Consider the following 19516-nt stretch of genomic DNA (forward strand, 5'->3'; position numbering starts at 1 on the left):
ACAAACAACAAACAGCAAGTTAGAACAATAACAACAGCAAGAACAACAACAGAACTACCAACTCCATTAAACTCCATATGCAATTTATTATTCATTAAAATACGAGCAGGTTTTATTTTTGTTTTTGTTTCTGTTTTTATTTTTATTTTGCGCCAACTATTGCCGCAGCTCTATTTTCGTTTTTGAAAAAAGTTTTTCCGGCCAAACAGCGGAAGCGTGAAGCGCCATTGAATTGTTGACATGGCTGCGGGGGAAATCATTTTTTAAATAGCAGAGCTAGCAATACTGTTTTATTAATATTATTCACAGGCAAATTAATTATGTAATGCGGCCAGGTTAGCAGTTTTCATAATTAATTCCATGCATTTACAAAATTCTGCTCAATAGCGCAATGAGGAATATGTTGGAGAAACAAGTATTATTCATATATATTATATATATTATATATATATATATTATACTTTTGGTGGAGCAAACATTTTCAACTAAATAATTAGTGTTGACTTTGTATTTATTTATTTATTAATGGCAATTAAATTGTGTATGTTTTGATACAAAAAAAAAAATCACCAATTAAGGTTACGTGTGAACAGGTAGAGCATTTCCTCTCCCTTTGATGTGCTGGCATTTTTATAGCTTTAATCATACAATTAATTTTTGGGTCCCAGACAACTCCCAGTAGAAGTGGAGAAATATCGATTGTTTTAAGAAAACCAACGATAGTCTTATCAATAGTTTTAGATAGTTGATTTAAAAAGAACATGTTTTAAAATACAAGTTAGTTTTAAATTATATATCAATCCAAAAAAGGGGAATATTAATATATAAATAAAAGTCGGGATTATTAAAATAGAAAGTATGGATTCATACACAGAATTATCTATATATACTTTGTTATAAGCAATGTGTTGTTATTTAAAAAGAGCAACAAAATTATATATTTCTTTTAGACGACTTACTGAAGAATATTAGATTCATATTAAACCATGGATGGATTGAACATGATGGATATGAATCTGTTACTACTATAGCATTGGTGATGGATTCAGTAACAGGACTATTCAGGTCAGGGTGAAATCTTTTTAAATGGTCTTATTAATTTGAGGCAGCTTTTCTTGTTTTCTGTCCGCAGCTTGTTAAGCTTTTTTATGGACATTTTAAAGAATTTCTAAGCTTCGGAAAATTTCTATATTTTGCTCTTCTTTTGTATAATATTTACTTCCTACTCACATGCTATTAAATTAAACGCAAATGCTTGAACCTTTTAAAACAAATGCCAAATTTAATTTCAAATATATTGTTTATTAAATATAATTAAATTGTTTTAAGAAGTTTAATATACAATTATATTGTGCAAATTTTTAGTGAATGGCTTTCAAGAAAAACTATCTAAAACTATCGTTAAAGCAAGGCATCGAAGGTAGTTCGATAGTAAATCACTATCGATAGTGCCATCGATAGTTCTCCACCTCTAACCCGCAGCCTGAACAAGTTAGATGCCTATATACAACGTCGATTACTTCTAAGTCAAATTAAGCGATAAAGTCTGTAAAACAATACAATTATCATTTATGAATAGTCTTGATACTATTATAGTTAATTTCATGCTAATAGATGTCAAGTATTTTCCAATTTTCACATTTTCTGTTGAAATTTAAGATTTTCCTTTTCTCCAACTCACTTTAATGCCCGATAATGAATCGCACAATTATGTCGCAATAATGGCAAATGGAGCCCAAATATGGTATCTATTCAATATATCCCCCACACACACATACATACGGCTGATACACTCATGAAAATTTGTGTAATTGGAATTGGAATTGAACGAATTTTATTATGTCTGCCACCTGGAGGGCAACGCATGGACATGACCGAATCCTTGGATGGGCCGCAACAATCATGGCCTGCACCAACACTATTTGTTCTTATTTGTGCGATGCTGTGGCTGCGGTTTCGACCGCAAAATGATCTGCAAAGCATGCAGCACTTGCACACACACACACACACACACATCACACTCACACACACACATACACAGAGGTTGAAACAAACGAATTGCACGATATGGAGGCTTTAACCAACAGCAATAATGTAATAGTTACATTTAGGCAAACAATCACACATGCACGTCGCTAGGCAGTGTGCACAAGCACATTGGTAGGCAAAAGTATTTGGATAGCTTTATATTCCTATAAAATATGCAGCCTTATTTGATTCCACTTTTTAAACTAAAATTATAAATATACTTTTTTGTTGGCATAAGTTTTAATCAGCTTTCAACATCTATCTCATTTCCAATTGAAAGCAGATCCTATTAGAATTTTTTTGGTATACTATTTATTCTTAATGTCCGCTATTTATTTAAATTTAATTTCATTAAAATGTGTTTTATATTGTGACTAGATTGAATGGAATTGTATAATAGTCGGCTTGTTAAATATCGCTGAAGAAATTAGCTTCAAAATTGTGTCCTTTTCTGGATTATGTCTGTCCTTAATTTCATTCAGACAAATCATCCATTTTACAGTAAAATCGTACCAGATTTGTTTAAAATATATACTCTTTGGGGTCTGCCTATGATTTCATAATATCCTTTTACTTTCCAAGTTATTTTTCTTTTTAATAAAGGCCATACTTTTTTTGTGAATATAAGTATATTTAAATTGTGGCATATTTAGCTTAAGTTGTAATCAGCTTTAAATACATTTAACATTTCAAATTCAAAGCAGCTCTGATTGAGATTTTTTTGTGTACCATTTATACTTAATTTCCAATTAAATTTTTCAATAAGATTTCATTAAAAAGTGTGTAAATTGCGATTAGCTTGAATAGGATTGCATAATTTGTTAAATATCGCTGAAGAAATGAACTTTAAAATTATGTCCTTTTCTGGATTATATCTATCCTTAATTTCATTTAGACCAACAGGTGACAGTCGAGTCGTTCTAAATTTTGTTTAAAATATATACTTTATGTTGTCTGTCTACGATTTCATTCTATCAGGTTTTTATTAAAAAATAAACAACCATAATTTTTCGTTAATGTATATTAAATTTGTATCATCTTTGGCTTAACTTTTAATCAGCTTTAAACATATTTTACATTTCAAATTCAGAGCAGCTCTTATTGAGATTTTTTTGTGTACTATTTATTGTTAAAGTTCGCTATTTATTTAAAATGAATTTCATTAAAAAGTGTGTTATATTGTGACTAGCTTGAATGGAATTGTTTAGGAGTCCGTTTCTGAAATATAGCTGAAGAAATGAACTTTAAAATTATGTCCTTTCCAGGACTAATTAATAAAAATTAAAATTAGTTGCTAAAAATATACACTTTATGGGGTCTTCCGCGTTTGTTCTTTTAGAAATTAAAAGGCCATCAACAAATCTCGATGCAAGTATTTGTTGGTCAGCATATTAATGCCTCCTACTGTGCATATTGCCGTGAGTAGTTGGACGAGTGGCTGTTTGCTTTTGGTCCGTAGCGCAGTGCGCCTGCTATTTGGCTTGTTTTTGTCCGTTATGACCGCAATTTGACGTGCATAGACTTCATTGGGCAGCCACTATGGCGCTCTGCGACCCCTGACCATCACCCCACTTCCATTTTATTTGACCTGCAATCATTGGGGTTTGGTTTACGTGGGCCAAAACATATTGACAGCCTTATATTGACTCGGCCAGTATCCGTTGCCTTCATTCCATTTCATTTTACTGCATTTCTGTCGCATTTCTTGTTGCTTGTTTTATTATTATTATTATTTAGCTTTTGTTCGCGTTACGTGGCAAATTTTGTGATTACATAGACATACTCTTACTCTTACTATATAGAAGTTAGACTCGTATGCGGAAATTGCAGGCTCGTTTTCCACTACTCGCTAGTAGTGGATTGCACAAATAGTTTGTTAGTTAAAAGCCAGAGATTCTGGTTGGTCATGAATAGTTGAAGCATTATAGTTTGAATTACTCATACGCCGCGTCGGATGCCAGGGGACAGGCGCCTGCAATAGTTGGCTTCGGTTTTTGTAGCCCTTTGAGGTTATGTGAATGATAGGTCCATTGAATATTTAATTGAATTAAAAATGTCATTGCTTTTCGTTTCTTTCCTTCACGTTGCCTTTATTTATTGGCCAAAACCATGCTGGTTTCTCAATTAAGTTTGAAACGAGCAGTTTAATAATTGGTTTATTTTTGGAAATTTTCTATTTTGTAGAGGTATGAGTGTTTAGAGAAACAAGTTTTTCAGCTCTTGCTTATTTAGCAACTGCCGATTACTGCCCCTATTTTTTGTGTTAATGAAACCGTTTTATTTCTTTAGGCTTTCGCTTAATGGAAAATTGATAATGTGGTAGTAAATGATTTTATTCTTAATGCAGCGGGTTTTAATTAATCACTGTCATTAAGTTTTTAAGTATAAATATACACAATCGATTAACACAATCGATTAAAACAATCTATGCTTTTTTTCTAATAACTGACTTTTTAGCTAATAACAATTATTAAATTAGAACCAGCAGCAGTAATATTTACCCGTATTAGCTTTATCTACTAATTAATATTTTAATATAATTATAATAAAGTCAACACCAAAAATTCTATTTTATTTTTGTGACATCACATCAAATAAATAATATAAGAAAATCACATTTTTATGTTAATTTCTGCATTTTCTTAACTGATTTAAAACGAACTAATCATTCTTTATGGCTTCTCAAAATCGAATTTCTTTAAATAATTTAGTGAAATGGTCTTCCAGGCACTTTTTATTTTCTCAATTAGTTTCGACTCGGTTGGGTATTGCTTTCAAGTTTTAAATACTTTTTCTTTTAAGCATCCCCAAATATTTTCCATAAAGTTCAGCTCGTGCAAGGCGGCCAGGGCAGTAGAGGCACATTTTGAAAGAAAGAAATAATATTGAACATGATGCATATTCGAAGTACTGAGTTATTTGCATTTGCACTGAGAGGTTAAAAAGTGTGTTAATCGGTTGTTCCACAGTGTACCTCGGTTTAATAGAGGCTAGTCAATGGCGATAAGTGGTAAGCAGTTAATTCACTTAAACCGCGAATAGAGAGAGTAGTTGTTTGGACCAAGTCTTTAGCCAGCTGTGAAGCTAATATGCCTCGAATTATTGAAAGCTGCTTCGCTTTATTTGGCTCCTTTTTAATTTAGTAACCAAAATTGATAATTCACAGTGGTGTTAATACTAATTACAATAAATTGTTAGTTTGTTAGTGTTCTAAATTCAAATTAGTGCATTCTAAATAAAATTAATATATATATATAATAGTTCAAAAAAGGAGCAATTGATAATTAGGTGATACCTTGGAAACAATATCATTTCTGTCTGATAAAATATAATGTTCATTTTCTCTCTAAGCCGTTTTAATTTTCGTATTATGAGATATATAGTTTAACAGGAATGCCATTTCAATGAATATTTGTAAATAAATATCAACTATACAGCAGGCTTTCCTCTATAAATTGTATACTTATAATTATACTTATTTTATAACTATATAATTTGTTTGCAACAAATCAGTGCTTAGCTTTTTCTTCTAGTTGCACTTTTCTGGTGAGTGATGATTGTTGTGAAGCTTTCTACTTTCTAAGGCTAGTCTAGTCTGCAGAGAATTTGTGCAGAAAACATTTTATTGTTAAATTCTAATTGCTTGCCCATTTTAATTGAAGAGCAGTACTTGAGGCAATGAACTGCCGCAGACTCTTAGCTTTTTCCTTCTCCTCCCATTCGTGGAAATTTTGTCGTCATTAGCGAGGTGCTATATGCACCAATCATCCGATGGCTCTTAGAATTTTGTTGCCTTTGTTGTTGTATCCGTCGACGTCGCCCTTTCTTGTTGCCATTTCCGCACTATTAACCTCGACTCGCGCCCCTTCGTCCCCCCAACGTCGTCATTTTATTTGCAGGCACTACTTGTTCATTTTCAGCAATATGTATAGTACTGCTATATGTATAAGTATATATATATATATAACGAATTTTCTACACAATTATAAAGCTAAAAAGCGAAAAAACTTGCGCCAGCAGCAGTAGCAGCAGAAACAACAAAAAGAACGCTGAAAAACTGCTCCAAGTTTAATTAAAATAAAAATGTAGCTGGCTGGCGACGCCTTTGCAAGTGGTTGAGTGGTTTTCGGTGTGGGTGGCTGGATGGGGGGAGGGAGGGGTGGCTGCGTGACTGGGCCACCAGACGAAATGAAAATAGAACCGCAGAAATTGTGGTGCTTATTTGTCGTGACTTTTGCTCCTGTTGCTGCTGCTGCTGTTGTTGTTGTTGTTGTTGTTGCATGCATGCAAAATAGCAGACACAGTCTGCTTCTCACTCCTGGATTTTTCTTCCTTTTTTTCGTTCAGTGCAGCACACGCACATACGAGCTTACACGCACACAGGCGCGCTTGAATTTAAGTTACATAAACGAAGCTTATTCGCATTCAAATAGTGTGCGCGTGTGCTTGTGTGTGTGTGTGTGTGTGCAGCGGCAGTTGTTGAATTTTAAATGAGCGGCAAAGGCGGCAACTGGCAAAAAAAAAGAAAAATAAAAAAAGCAAAAAATAAAATGGCGAAAAATTATTACAGGGCGAGATATATGAGCGCTATATGTTGGCGAGTGCGTTCGTGCCGAGCATCGACGCCGCCATTGCTCCAAAGACAAGTTTTGGGCATACGGAAATTTGCATACACAACACACACAACACAACTCACCACAGCATACCGCAAACCGAACGCACACACACGCACATCATGCTACACACACACACACATGGGAATGTATGTATTTATATGTGTACTCGTATATATTTTTGTGTAGTATATTTCTATATATATGTGTCTGTAGGTACAATTGCAGTTCATTGACATTCGTGCTTCGCTCGGGGAATTTAATGTTGGAAGCGTGCGAAAGGCACGAAAGAGCAGCAGAAGGAGGCAAAAAAAAAATGTAGCATAAAATGCGGCGTAAATTCCCATTGCAATGGCAAGGGCCTACGCGAATATAGTTTCTGTCTTTTTTTCTTTATTTTTTATTTTCTTTCTAGGGCTGCAAGGCACAAGAAAAATTGTGTGCGACTCTACGCAATTTTTACAGTTAATTGGCTTTCAAGTAATGGCTTGGGGACCATTGCCCCCCAGATTATTTGTCCAAGTCTCAAATATATAATATATTTGCTAATCGAATAAATAAATGGAATTGCATTAATTGAATTAATTAATTTGAATTTAAACAATAAAAAATTGCCAATTATTGTAACTAGTATTAATACCATTGTGAATTATCCATTTTCCATACTGAATTAATCAATTTATGAATTGTTATCGAATGGCAATTAGATATAAGAAGAAGCGTTCGGATTTGAGCGTACAACGCGTGAAAATTAATTAAATGAACCTTTCAATAATTCGACGGGGATTAGTTTTTCAGCTAGCTGAAGATTTTTAACGAAAAAATTCCAATACATCAAAAGCAAAGAAGGGTATAGGGCTTTTAGAGTCATATTTCTGTCGTGTCTCGACAGCTATTATCTTAAGGGAATCTTCTCTCTTTTCTCAAAATAGAGCCAAATTTTGTTCGTCTTCAAATCAATAAACAACGAAGTAAATTCAACAGAAAATTGTTTTAACAAAACAACTACTGCAATATTAGTTAAAGAGTTTTTTGAATCATATTTCTGTCGTGCCTCAACATCTAGCTATTATCTTAATGAAATCTGCTCTTTTAATTTTAAAAATCAAGTCAAATTTGTTTTCGTCTCCGAATTAATAAACAACAAATTAAATTCAACAGATAATTGTTGCAATAAAACCAATAGTGCAATATTGCCTAAATCAAATTTAAATTCTAAGGTGGTATTTAATCTACACATTCCTTCTATAATAATCCACATTTCTAATCTAAAAACGTAAAAAATCAACAATAAAAATAATTGTTTAACAATCAAATTTGTATTGTTTTGAGTTGGATTATTTCTTAAATAATTGCTTTGTAGCTTACTGAGAAAACACCTTGAAATTGTTTAAATCTTGTTATTTAGCTTATAAGCGTAATATTTATTTACTTAGTTAACAATTAGTTCTTTGAACAATTACTCGAAAGTTCATGTTCATGTAATGTTCTTGAATATGCAGCTGACAGCCCTGGTGTCGTCCTTGCTCGGTTGTCTCGGTGTCTGCTGTCGTCCTTCTTCACCCCCTTTCCATTGTCCTTTGAAAATACATTAAAAATGCTCAATGCTCGACTTCATTATTCATTTTCGCTGATATCCGTTAATGTGCATTGGCTCTTTTGCTCTTCTTGGTGTTATTACCGTCGTTTCATCTTAGCCTTTCCGTTTGTTTGTCTGTGTGTTTTTTTTTCGCAGCTACTCTTGCGTCTGCTTCGTCGCTTATCTTCGACTTCTCCCTTGGTCCGCGCATTGACGCCAATTAATCTGCACCTCGCTTTGTCTGCGCCTTTTAATTAATGCACCCGGGAGTAGTTGTGGTTCATCTTCCTGCTTCTATGCTTCTCTCCGTCTCGCTTTTTCTTTTTTTGTAATGCAGGAGTTGCAGCAAAATTCGTTTCTACTCAGGCATGCCCCGAAATGTTGCTTGTCTTTTACTTTTTCCATAAACTTTTTCCAGAACTATTTATGCAACTGTCGCTGGATTTGTGAGACGGTTGACAAAGTGTTTAATTAACTTCACAGTTCTCTTAAATTTGTAAAAATCTGAACCAACAAGAAAGCTCATTAAAAATAGCACAGCAGGTTGATATTAGTATCAATAGTAGTAGCTAAGATATTTATTGGATTTGTGCTAATTTTCTTACATAATTGTCGAAGCAGGAGAGGCTAGAGGTTGTCACTGACTAGAATATAATAATAATTAAATACGCCTTGTCATCATTCTAAGTTCGAGTAACTACTTCACTTCAATCTTCATCTAATGCGAAGCGACAAACAATCCTTGCGCTCATTAAGTCGCCACCCACTTGTGCCGCACTTTGTGGCATCATTCTCTCTGTGTGTGGGTGTGTGATTTACTTTAAATACTCTCTGGCGCGAAGATAGTTACAGTTACGCTTAAGACCACGACAAATGAGACACACATACACACACACACACATGTACGAGTGCAGAACGTTGTAATTGCCGTCTAGGATCTTGGCTTCAAGACGATTTATGGCCTGCTGGTTTTTTGTCTAGAACAACAGTGTCAGCCGTAAAGCCCTTCAAAATGAGAGTCAAGTACTCGAATGGAAAAAAGCTTAGCTCTTGGTAAACATATAAAATGTATTTTGGGAGTGTGCGTGTGTGGGGCGGCTCGTTGTTTGATAATAAAAAGCGCAATTTAATTAATTTGAGGCAAGCGCGATGAGCATTATAGATACAAATATACACTCGCTCAGACACACTCAGCGAAAATGCGCCGTTAAAACGATCAGTTTCTTTTGAAACTCTGGTAACAATGGTGCTGCCAACTTTCTTGGATTATCCTTTCCTTAGCATCAGATCTGCATATAAAAGTAGACAGTTGGAATCGCTCCTTGCTGGACTGCCATTATATATTTATTCTCAGTGTATATTCAAAATAAATCCAAGCAACTCGCTGTATACCCCGATATCGACCTGATGCCATATACTTACGAATGTACGAGCATATATGTATGTATGTGTGTATATCTGCACATATTGGTGTCTGCTTTGCTTGTAAATATTTGCCGGCAGCTGTCATTTTGATAATGGAGTTTCAAATGTTTGCTATTCATGCCCATAAACACATGTTGGCTGAGAAGGCGAGACCGCCCCCTAGCGACCCGCCCCATTCTGAATCACTTTGGAACTGTGTTTACCAGCCACTGAGTATGTAAAGTGCTTTATTTTATGGCACATCATTGCACACACACACACACACACACACACCCGCAGCCCCTGCCAGATATATGCATATAGCTTGCCATAAATACATATAAAGGTACATATGTTATTTTCATATCCATGTGCGAGTGTGTGTGTGTGTGCTTTAAAATATGCCAGCAGCTATGCCGCTAGTCCCTCCCCTGATCCGTCGTAATTGCATTTCGAAAGTGCACGCACAACTTCGGCTGCCATTTTCAATTAGCATCATCAGAAACTCAAAACTGAAAGCAAAGCCACGTTGAAGTTTATCGATTAAGTAGAGAATAATATAATTGAAGTAGAGGCTGCAGATGGCCTAACCGAACTAGTTGGAAAAAATTCTATATTCCTTTGCCACGGTTTATTAGAAATTCATGGTTTTCTGCAAGAAATTTGACATTCTTTCCATAACTCCCATTAACCTAATAGAACTGCTACTCGAAACTCATTGCTATAAATAATATATAAAAGCTTAGTTTAAGTTCCATATTTCTCTTCTATGGTTTATTAGAAATTCAAGGTTTTCTGTAAGAAATTTGATATTCTTTTCATGACTCCCCCATTAAGCTAATATAACTGCTAGTCGACGCTCATTGCTATAAATAAAATATAAAGAAAGCTTAGTTTAATTTTCTGGATTAAGTAGAGAATAATATAATTGAAGTAGAATCTGCAGTTGGCCTAACCGAACTAGTTGGAATATAGAAAACACACAATTTAATAGAATTCCATATTTCAAATTTGATATTCTTTTCATAACTCCCATTTAGCTAATATAACTGCTAGTCGACGCTCATTGCTATAAAAAAAATATAAACAAAGCCAAGTTGAAGTTTATCGATTAAGTAGAGTAATATAATTAAAGTAGAATCTGCAGATGGCTTAACCGAACTAGTTGGAAAATATAATTCTATTTAATAGAATTTCATATTTCAAGAAATTCGATATTCTTTCTATAGCTCCCATTTACCTAATACAACTGCTATTGGAAACTCAATGCTATAAATAAAATAAATAAATGATCTTATATACATATATAATACATATGGCAGAGTTAAAAATTCAAAAAAAAAGGTCAGATAAAAAGGTCAAAAGGGTAAACAATTCCAAAACTTAAGAATGATATAAAAATATTCAAGAGCGGGGAAATGTCTTGAAAAGGCGCGATAACCCAATTTTGTTAGCTATCATTTCTTATTCGTTCGATCTTAATTCTCCATCCCCAACAGAAGTAGATTTGGGATATGTTTATAACCATTTATTAAGATTTTCAAAATCTAATTACTAGCATAATCATCAAATAAATTGATTGAAAATGTATACCTTCTATAATTTCTCTAACTAAACAAAAATTTAGAAAAGCTGTTTGTTTGCACAATTTTAAAGCAGTTTGAAATAAAATCTGCACCGCTATAATGTTATATTTATAGCTTAAATTTATAGCTAATTTTTCATCATGAACTGCTGCTCAAGCCGTATTCTCTTTTGAGTCGATAAGTCATCTACAATTACGCAGCACATATTCCCACAATTTATAAAGTTGCCCTCAGTCTGGCGTTGAGAAGTACAGTTGTGTCATTGGTTGAAGTGTTTGCCCTATTTTTGACAAACACTTGCACGGACCATTGAGCAATGCACCAAGCTTTTGTCGTTGTATGAACGTGTCTATGTCTGTGTATGTGTAGCCCGTGCTCATTTGAAAAACTTTATCTAGAGTTGCCTTTGAAAGCTCAGGCTCACTCATACATACATACACGCCACACATTCCCATTCACAACATCAATCAAAGTGAAAGTGACGGGAGCCCCAAAACACCGAATCCATTGAAAATGTTCAAAAGTGTGCCAAGCATGTATATGCGTGTGTGTGTCTATGTGTGTGTGTCTATGTGTGTGTGTATGCGTTCTGTTTATTTTGCTGGAATGCATGGAAATTTAAAGAATTCTGGCTGCCTTTGAGTCTGTCCGACTCACAGAATTTTGGCCAAATTGCAACCAGAGCACAAATCAAAGATGCAACAGGAATACCATCAAGCCTTTCGACAGCACCAAAGCAAACAAAATTGAACATTATTACTTTGCAATTTTGGTCCTTTCAGGCAAGTTATACTCAAAGGAATTCACACACAAACACACACATATGTAGTACGTCAAAACAAATAAAAATTGAGTACAGTGGTCTGAAGGTCTTTAAATATATTAAACAAAGTACTGTTCACCATTAAAGTGTGTATATCTTGTAATATTTGATATTACTGATATTACGAAAGTGTTTTCATTATACATTATATTTAATATATAAGAGTACAAAATAAATATGATTTAATTACATTCACTCTCAACTTTTAAACGAATTAAATGAATGAAATTCGAATATAGAATGCATTTGTACAACGAATCAACAATTTATAGCATTTATGTTATTATTCGTTCAACGAATGGAACTATAATATTATATATCAGGTCTTTCCACCATTCGCTTGGCGCCATAATAACAGCATCAGTGTCCTTCTTTTAAATTCAATTCATTGTATTTAGCTTCGTACCTTTAATAATAACCATAATTTCGTGCGCTTTTTCAACACAGCTGATAAATAGCCATAAATGAAATAAATTGTCTGTATAAACATGAAGTTTTTTCCTGCGATTGGCAAAAATATATGCTATAGAAAAAGTGCTCGTCTAAATGGGGCTTAATATAAATCCTAAACTCTTTTTTCAATTCCCAGATTATATATATTTTTGCATTTAAGTTGTATCTATTTTCAATTGTCCAGGTTCAGGTGCACTGTGCAGAGAAGAGCTGGCGAAGACGCAAGCAAAGAGTACAATATGCAGTGGCATGCTTTTAGGCGCAACGCAAAAAGACACGCTGTGGCAAGTGAAGGGCTGTGCGTGTGTTTGTGTGTGTGAGTGCGTGCCTGAGTCTGTTGCCTCGGCACGCTTCAGGGCACATAAATTTCAACTTATTCAAATGCAATTTTCAGCTGCCTAGCCCCGTTGGTCGTATTTTTTTATTTTTTATTAAGCTGAGGCTGAGGCTGCGGCTAGGGCTGGGGCTAGGGCTGGGGCTAAAGGCTCTCGCCAAGCTCGGCTTTGTTTGCATTTGTACGATGTCCTTTAACGCTTGACCTCCCACGGGCGCAATTATGTTGCACTTGCTCGGTCTGCTTTCCCTTCTTCTTCTTTTTCTACTTTTTCTACATAAATCACATGCGATAAAAATGCATTTTAGATGCTTAAAAGCGCAGATTATCCTTGCGAGGGCACTACAAAAGGACACGCAAAGGCCCATGTGGCAGTTTCCTTTTTGCCTTTGCCATTGTTTTCGCTGCACACGCACACATACATGTATATACATATATAGTATAGAGGCACACTCTTGCAGCTTCATTTTGTGCGTTTTTATTTTTTCTTTGCTTTCGGCTTTGCTTTGCTGCCTTTTAAAATTAATCACTCAGAAACTTGACAGATAAGACGCTGGCGCTGGCACTGGCACTGGCGTCGACGTTGACGTCAACGTTGACGTCAAGATTGCATTTGATAAGCAAAATTGATGGAAGAGCCACCCAGACGAGCCAACGCTGTGTAAATACGATATCGGTTTATATACTCGAAGTAGGGATGAATAAAAACATCGATGTATCGACTATGTTTTAAAACAGTGCAGCGATGTTTTCCGATGTTTTTTTTTTTTTACATGCGATGCATTGTCGATCCATCGTTGAACTTTTTACATATTTTAGAGACATACTGAAGAAGGTCCAATATGAGGGATGGTTTTAGTGGGTGGTAGTCCCACATACCTCTCTGTAACGGCAGATCGAGAGCAAAAAAAAAACTGGAAACCTTATATTTGTATTTTAAGTTTTTGATGTTTTTTTTAATGTATATTTAACTACACAAATTTTAAATCATTAAGAATTTGCTTTTGATTTCTATCTAATATCAAATCTCTGTTGATTTTTTCACTTATAGTACGAGCCTCTTTTTCTATGAAAAGTTTAGTTTCTAAAACATCGTAACATCGAAATTTTCTAAATTTTTATATACTTTATATCATTTATTTGATTGTTGTTGATGTTTTTAATTTAATGTATATTTTACTATATACATTTTAAATCATAAAGCATTTGATTTTGATTTGTATCTAATGTCAAATCTGTGTTGACTTTTCCCCCTATATGAGCCTCTTTTTCTATGAAATGTTTACTTTCCAAAACATCGTTGCATCAGCCATGCATCGTTTTTTTGTTTAAACAGACATCGATTGACATCGACATGGATGTTTTCCCTTTGACTGACATCCCTACTCGTAGTACTGTGTAGATGTGTTTGTATGTGTTTGTTAAAGTGTAAGCAAATTGAATTGCACTTGCTCCGTGCGCCTTGTTCGTGACATCCTTTCGCAAAGTGACGTCCTTTAATCTCCCATGACGCGCGCCTGAAAATTGGCAACTGGCAGGTGTTAAATCTAAAAATTGCTTTGAGACTGTTTGCACCCCTTGCTTCCTTTCTTCCTTTCTTCCTTTCCGCCTTTACACCCCCACAGACTTTATCGTCATCTCCTGCGTCTTCCTTGTTATCTTCTTTCCTTGCCTTCCTGGGAAAACAGCTTCTTCTGGGGCGTGAAGTGCAAAGAAAATGCAAAGTGAATGCAAACTGCAGTTAAAATATTGTCCGTGTCAAATGTCTCAATACACAGGAGGAACACCCATAATAAGAAGGATGCACAAACACATAATTCTCGCATTTCCTTCTGCCTTGGACTGCAGATGGTGAAGATGTGAAAAGGTGTCGAGCCACTGAGAAACTGGGGTTAAGTGCTCGTATATAATTTACATATCTGCAGAGAATGAACTATATAGTAAATACATTCTATTATTTCCACTCGAAAGCATTGCAGTTGACTAAATGCTTGATCTATTATTTCAAAGTTGTTGTACTAAATATTAAGGCATTTATTCATGCCCCTAATACACATTCTAATTAAACATTTTTTAATTGCGCCGTTTGAGGAATTGCAAAGCAATATATTAAGCACATCAAATCGTCTTTTATTTAATTGTCTTTAAGACAACAACAATTTGAATTTGAAGTATTTTAATTTTCACTTATTATTATTCTAATTTAATTTTTTTTGTTCTTGATTTTTTATTACTTCACTTCTATGAATTGCCGTTTTGCAAACAAAATAGATTTTTTAATAGATTTTTTTTTTTTTGAAAGTTCTTTTGTTTTTTATTCGTTCGTTTTATTAGTTCTATATTGTGTTATTTCTTTTAACTCGACCGTTTTGTTTTATGAAATAATTAAATAAATAAATAAATAGACCAGATGTGAAACAAAATATATTTTTGTGGAACCAAAATATAGCATCTCTGACTAATCTTTGCTGTGAATCGGATTCGTTATTAGACATTATTCTTATTTCCATATGCTTGTTTTTCTTTAGTTTTATCTAGAATAAGTTCTGTATTGCTTTGATTTTTTTTTCCCAAATAGACAACTCTGTTTCGATAAAATAAATAAATAAATAAATATGAAATGGATATTTAGATGGATTACGATTGGGATTTTTCTAATTTATTGTTTAATACTTTTAATATATTGTTTCAAGCACAAAATTAAACCGATCACAGTCTTATTATATTTTGAATCTTAATTGTTTTTTTTTTTTTTTGGTTATTATTATAAAAATCCGTTTCTTGAATTATGGAAATAATCTCTTTGTTGGAACGGGCGACATGCATTTCAAAGTAGTTGCCTCTGATGGACACCTTTTCGGACACTTTAATTACAGGTGCTGCTTCTGTTGCAATCTCCAGATAATTCTAATCCGCCTACTCTTTTAGACAAATACACAAACACACGTAAATATATGCATGTATATATACTTATGTGCACACATATGGCTGCTAAATATAAGCTCTTCAAATGCAAAAGCTACGGCCTCGCACTGGCCGCCTGCTCTCCTGCCTGCCTGCCCGCCTGCTCTCCTGCCTGCCTGCCCGCCTGTCTGTCTTCTGTCCTAAATGACCCGATTTCGGTTTTATGCTCAGGATGATGTGTGTTTTTTTTTTTTTTTTTTTTTATAGCTATACGAGCTAAAGGCTGGGTAATCTTCGAAAGATATTGGTAGCCCGAGCTACCAATATGCACGATTCGCATGTGAGACAAGACTTACTCTTTGGCTTGCTCGCGCCTACGTACTAAACCCCCATCCTTATCCGTATCCTCCAGACCATGTGTTCCCCCCGGTACCGCCGTCAAGCATGACTTCAGGGGGTGGTGATTCAGCGAGTGCTGATCTCTAGGGTTGCAGCTCTTTCTTTTTCTGCCATCCTTTGTAGCTTTATGACTTCTCTGGCGAAGTCGCACACATGGGTCCAGTTTTCGATGGATGCCAGCATCAGGTTTACTACCGTACTATGTGTAACCTGCGCCCCTACTACCCTTTCTAGGTGGTTCCGCTGGCGGTCGTATCGCGAACAGTGGAAGAACACGTGTTCTACATCTTCTATGCAACTTGCACATTCCGGGCAAGTGTTGTTGTTGTCATGCTTGTATTTGTGCAGGTATGCGCGAAAACAGCCATGTCCTGTTAGCAGCTGGGCCAAATAGTAGTTGACCTGCCCATGTCTCCTTTCGATCCACTCCTTTATGTTTCCTAACAGCTTGTGTGTCCATCTTCCTTTGGTGGATGTGTCCCAGCGGTGTTGCCATGTTGCCATCGCCTCATCACTTAGCCTCCGGGAGTATGTTACGCCGGTTCTTCTGCCAAGGTACCTCTGCTTTTCTGCCTCTGCCAGCAGCTCTAGCGGTGGCATTCCTGCGATTACTATTGCTGCTTCCGTTGATACAGTACGGAACGAGAAAGATACCCTAAGGGCACACCTTCGGTAGGCTGAGAGCAGGTGCTTCTTATATGAAGTTTTAGCCATTGCTTCAGACCAGATGGGCGCTGCGTATAGGGCTACTGATGTGACTACATTCATCAATAGTAACCTTCTGTCTTGCCTCGGTCCACCAAGGTTGGGCATTATTCGTGCTAGGGCATTGCTTACTCCAGCACACCGTCCTCCAACATATTTGAGGTGCTCCTTGTAGTTGAGTCTGTTGTCTATCATGACTCCCAGGTACTTGATTGCTGCTTTTGAGGTGATCTGTTCATTCCCTACTTCTATTGTTATGAACTCTACTTTTTTCCTGCTGCTTACAAGTAGCACCTCTGTCTTGTGGTCAGCTAGTTTGAGTCCTATGCTTGCTATCCAGCTCCTAGCTATTGCTACAGTTTTGTTACACATTCTTGTCAGTATGTCAAGGTGTTTTCCCGTCACTACTATTGCTATATCGTCCGCGAACCCAGAGATTTCTGCCCTCTTGGGCAGTTCCAGCCTAAGTATGCCATCATACATTATGTTCCATAGTATTGGGCCTAACACTGATCCCTGTGGTACACCCGCTGTCACGGCATAATGCTTTCTGCCTTCGTCTGTGTCGTACAGGAGCACTCTGTCGTTAAGGTAGTCCCTAATGATCTCTACTAGGTACTTTGGTACATTTTTCCCATCAAGTGCTGCAAGAATGACATCCCAGTCTGCTGAGTTAAAGGCATTTTTCACGTCCAGCGTGATAATGGCGCAGTACTCTTTTTCTCCCTCGAGCCACCGCACTCCTTTAATGGCGTCTTTCGCTGTGTGTATAACTGCTGCTATCGCATCTACTGTGGAGCGGGCTTTGCGGAAGCCATATTGTCGGTCTGAGAGGCCATCTCCTTCCAGTGCTTCGTCCAGTCTTCTGCTAATTATTTTTTCCAGTAGTTTGCCGGCAGTGTCAATCATGCAGAGCGGCCGGTAGCCTGAAGCGTCCTGGGCGCTATTTCCTTTTAGGATTAGCACCAGTCTTTGCTTCTTCCAGATCCGGGGGAATTTCCTCTCCTTAATGCATGCGTCGAAGGTCTCTCTGAATAGTTCAGCTTCGTGTTCGATAGCCGTCCTGAGGGCAATGTTTGGGACTCCATCCACTCCAGGTGCTTTCTTTAGTTTTAGTCCTCTGCTCGCCGCCTCTAATTCTTCAAGAGTGACACCTGGGATGTTTTCTGTGGCCTCACAGCTTGCCACTGAGTATGTAATTTCTGCCCTCTGGGGGAAGAGTCCCTCCACAATTGCCTTGAGCTTCGTAGCGCATGTTGTGACTGGTGGACGGAAGCTGCTTAGCTTTTTCATTACCAGCTTGTACCCTGTGCCCCATGGGTTATTCTCAACGTCATCGCACATCTCTCTGTAGCAGTTCCTTTTGCTTTGGGTGATAGCTTTTTTTAAGGTGGCTCTCGCAGCCTTATACTCTTCTTGAAGTTCGACAAAGTTTTCGCGACCTCTAGCTCTCTGGCATATTCGACGTGCGCGTATGCATTTCTTGCGGAGGTCGGCAATCTGTCTGTTCCACCAGTAGACGGGTTGTCTTCTAGCCTGTTGGCCTTTCTTGGCCATAGACGCGTTACAGGCATCAGCAATGCAACGCATCAGGATGGTCGCTTTGTTGCTCGCACTACCCATTAGGTGACACTCACCCATCGACAGTTTGAATGCCTCTTTGTCGAAGGTGGTGTCTCTCCATCCTGGATTGGGTCGGATGCCATTTGTTGGGTTCCGTCTCGTGGGTCGTCTGTGGATCTCAAATATTATTGCCTGGTGGTCACTGTGCGTGTATTCATCCGATACGTGCCATTCCGCTGAGGGTAGTAGGGCAGAACTGATGAAAGTTATGTCGATCTTTGAGCTTCTCCCCCCTCTGGAGAAAGTGTCCTTTTCACCGCAGTTGAGCAGTGCTACATCCAGGGTTGCAAACGCTTCAAGAAGGTATTCTCCCCTGAGGTTCGTGCGATTTGAGCCCCACTCGACTGCCCATGCATTGAAGTCGCCTGCGATAACTATGGGCTTTACTTCTTCCGCGTCTTTGACGAGCTTATCAAGTGCATGTCTGTACGTCTCTAGCGGCATGCTGGGGGGGTAGTAACAGCTGTAGTATGTTATTCCGTTCACTGTGCTTTTTACGTATCCTTCCTCGCCGCTGTGCGTCTTCTCAAGTGGATACTTGCCGCATGTCCATATTGATGCTTTATTGCATCCGCTAGTGGTCCATCGTTGTGAGTCATCCGCTCTGTAGTGTTCGCTGAGGATTGCTAGGTCGATTTTTTGCTCGCGCACTATCTGTTTTAGAAGCTCCTGGGCAGCCTCGCAGTGGTTTAAGTTCAATTGAAGGACCCTCATTTGTGTTTATTCAGGACCTTCCTGCGGGCTGATATATAGTGGGGGCATTTAGGCCCTCCTGTGACATGCCTGGCGTCGGCATTTGGGTCGTTTCTGCATAGTAGGCAGTGTGGGTCTCCTTGGCACGCTTTGGCTAGGTGGTCAAGTCCCCCGCACTTGAAGCAGTGCTTCGACCAGTCTTTGAGACTTCTACAGTTTCTTGCCATATGCCCGAAGTCAAGGCATTTGTAGCATCTTGTCGGTGTAGACCTTTTGAGTAGTCTGCAGACTGTCCATCCAACTCGCAGTTTGCCTAACTCTTCTGCCTCTTTTGCCTGTTTCTCCGGTATGACGATTATGGCCGTCCTAGTG

This window comes from Scaptodrosophila lebanonensis, unplaced genomic scaffold, assembly GCF_003285725.1.
Source record: "Scaptodrosophila lebanonensis strain 11010-0011.00,11010-0021.00 unplaced genomic scaffold, SlebRS2 tig00000080-arrow-pilon, whole genome shotgun sequence".
Lineage (NCBI taxonomy): Eukaryota > Metazoa > Arthropoda > Insecta > Diptera > Drosophilidae > Scaptodrosophila > Scaptodrosophila lebanonensis.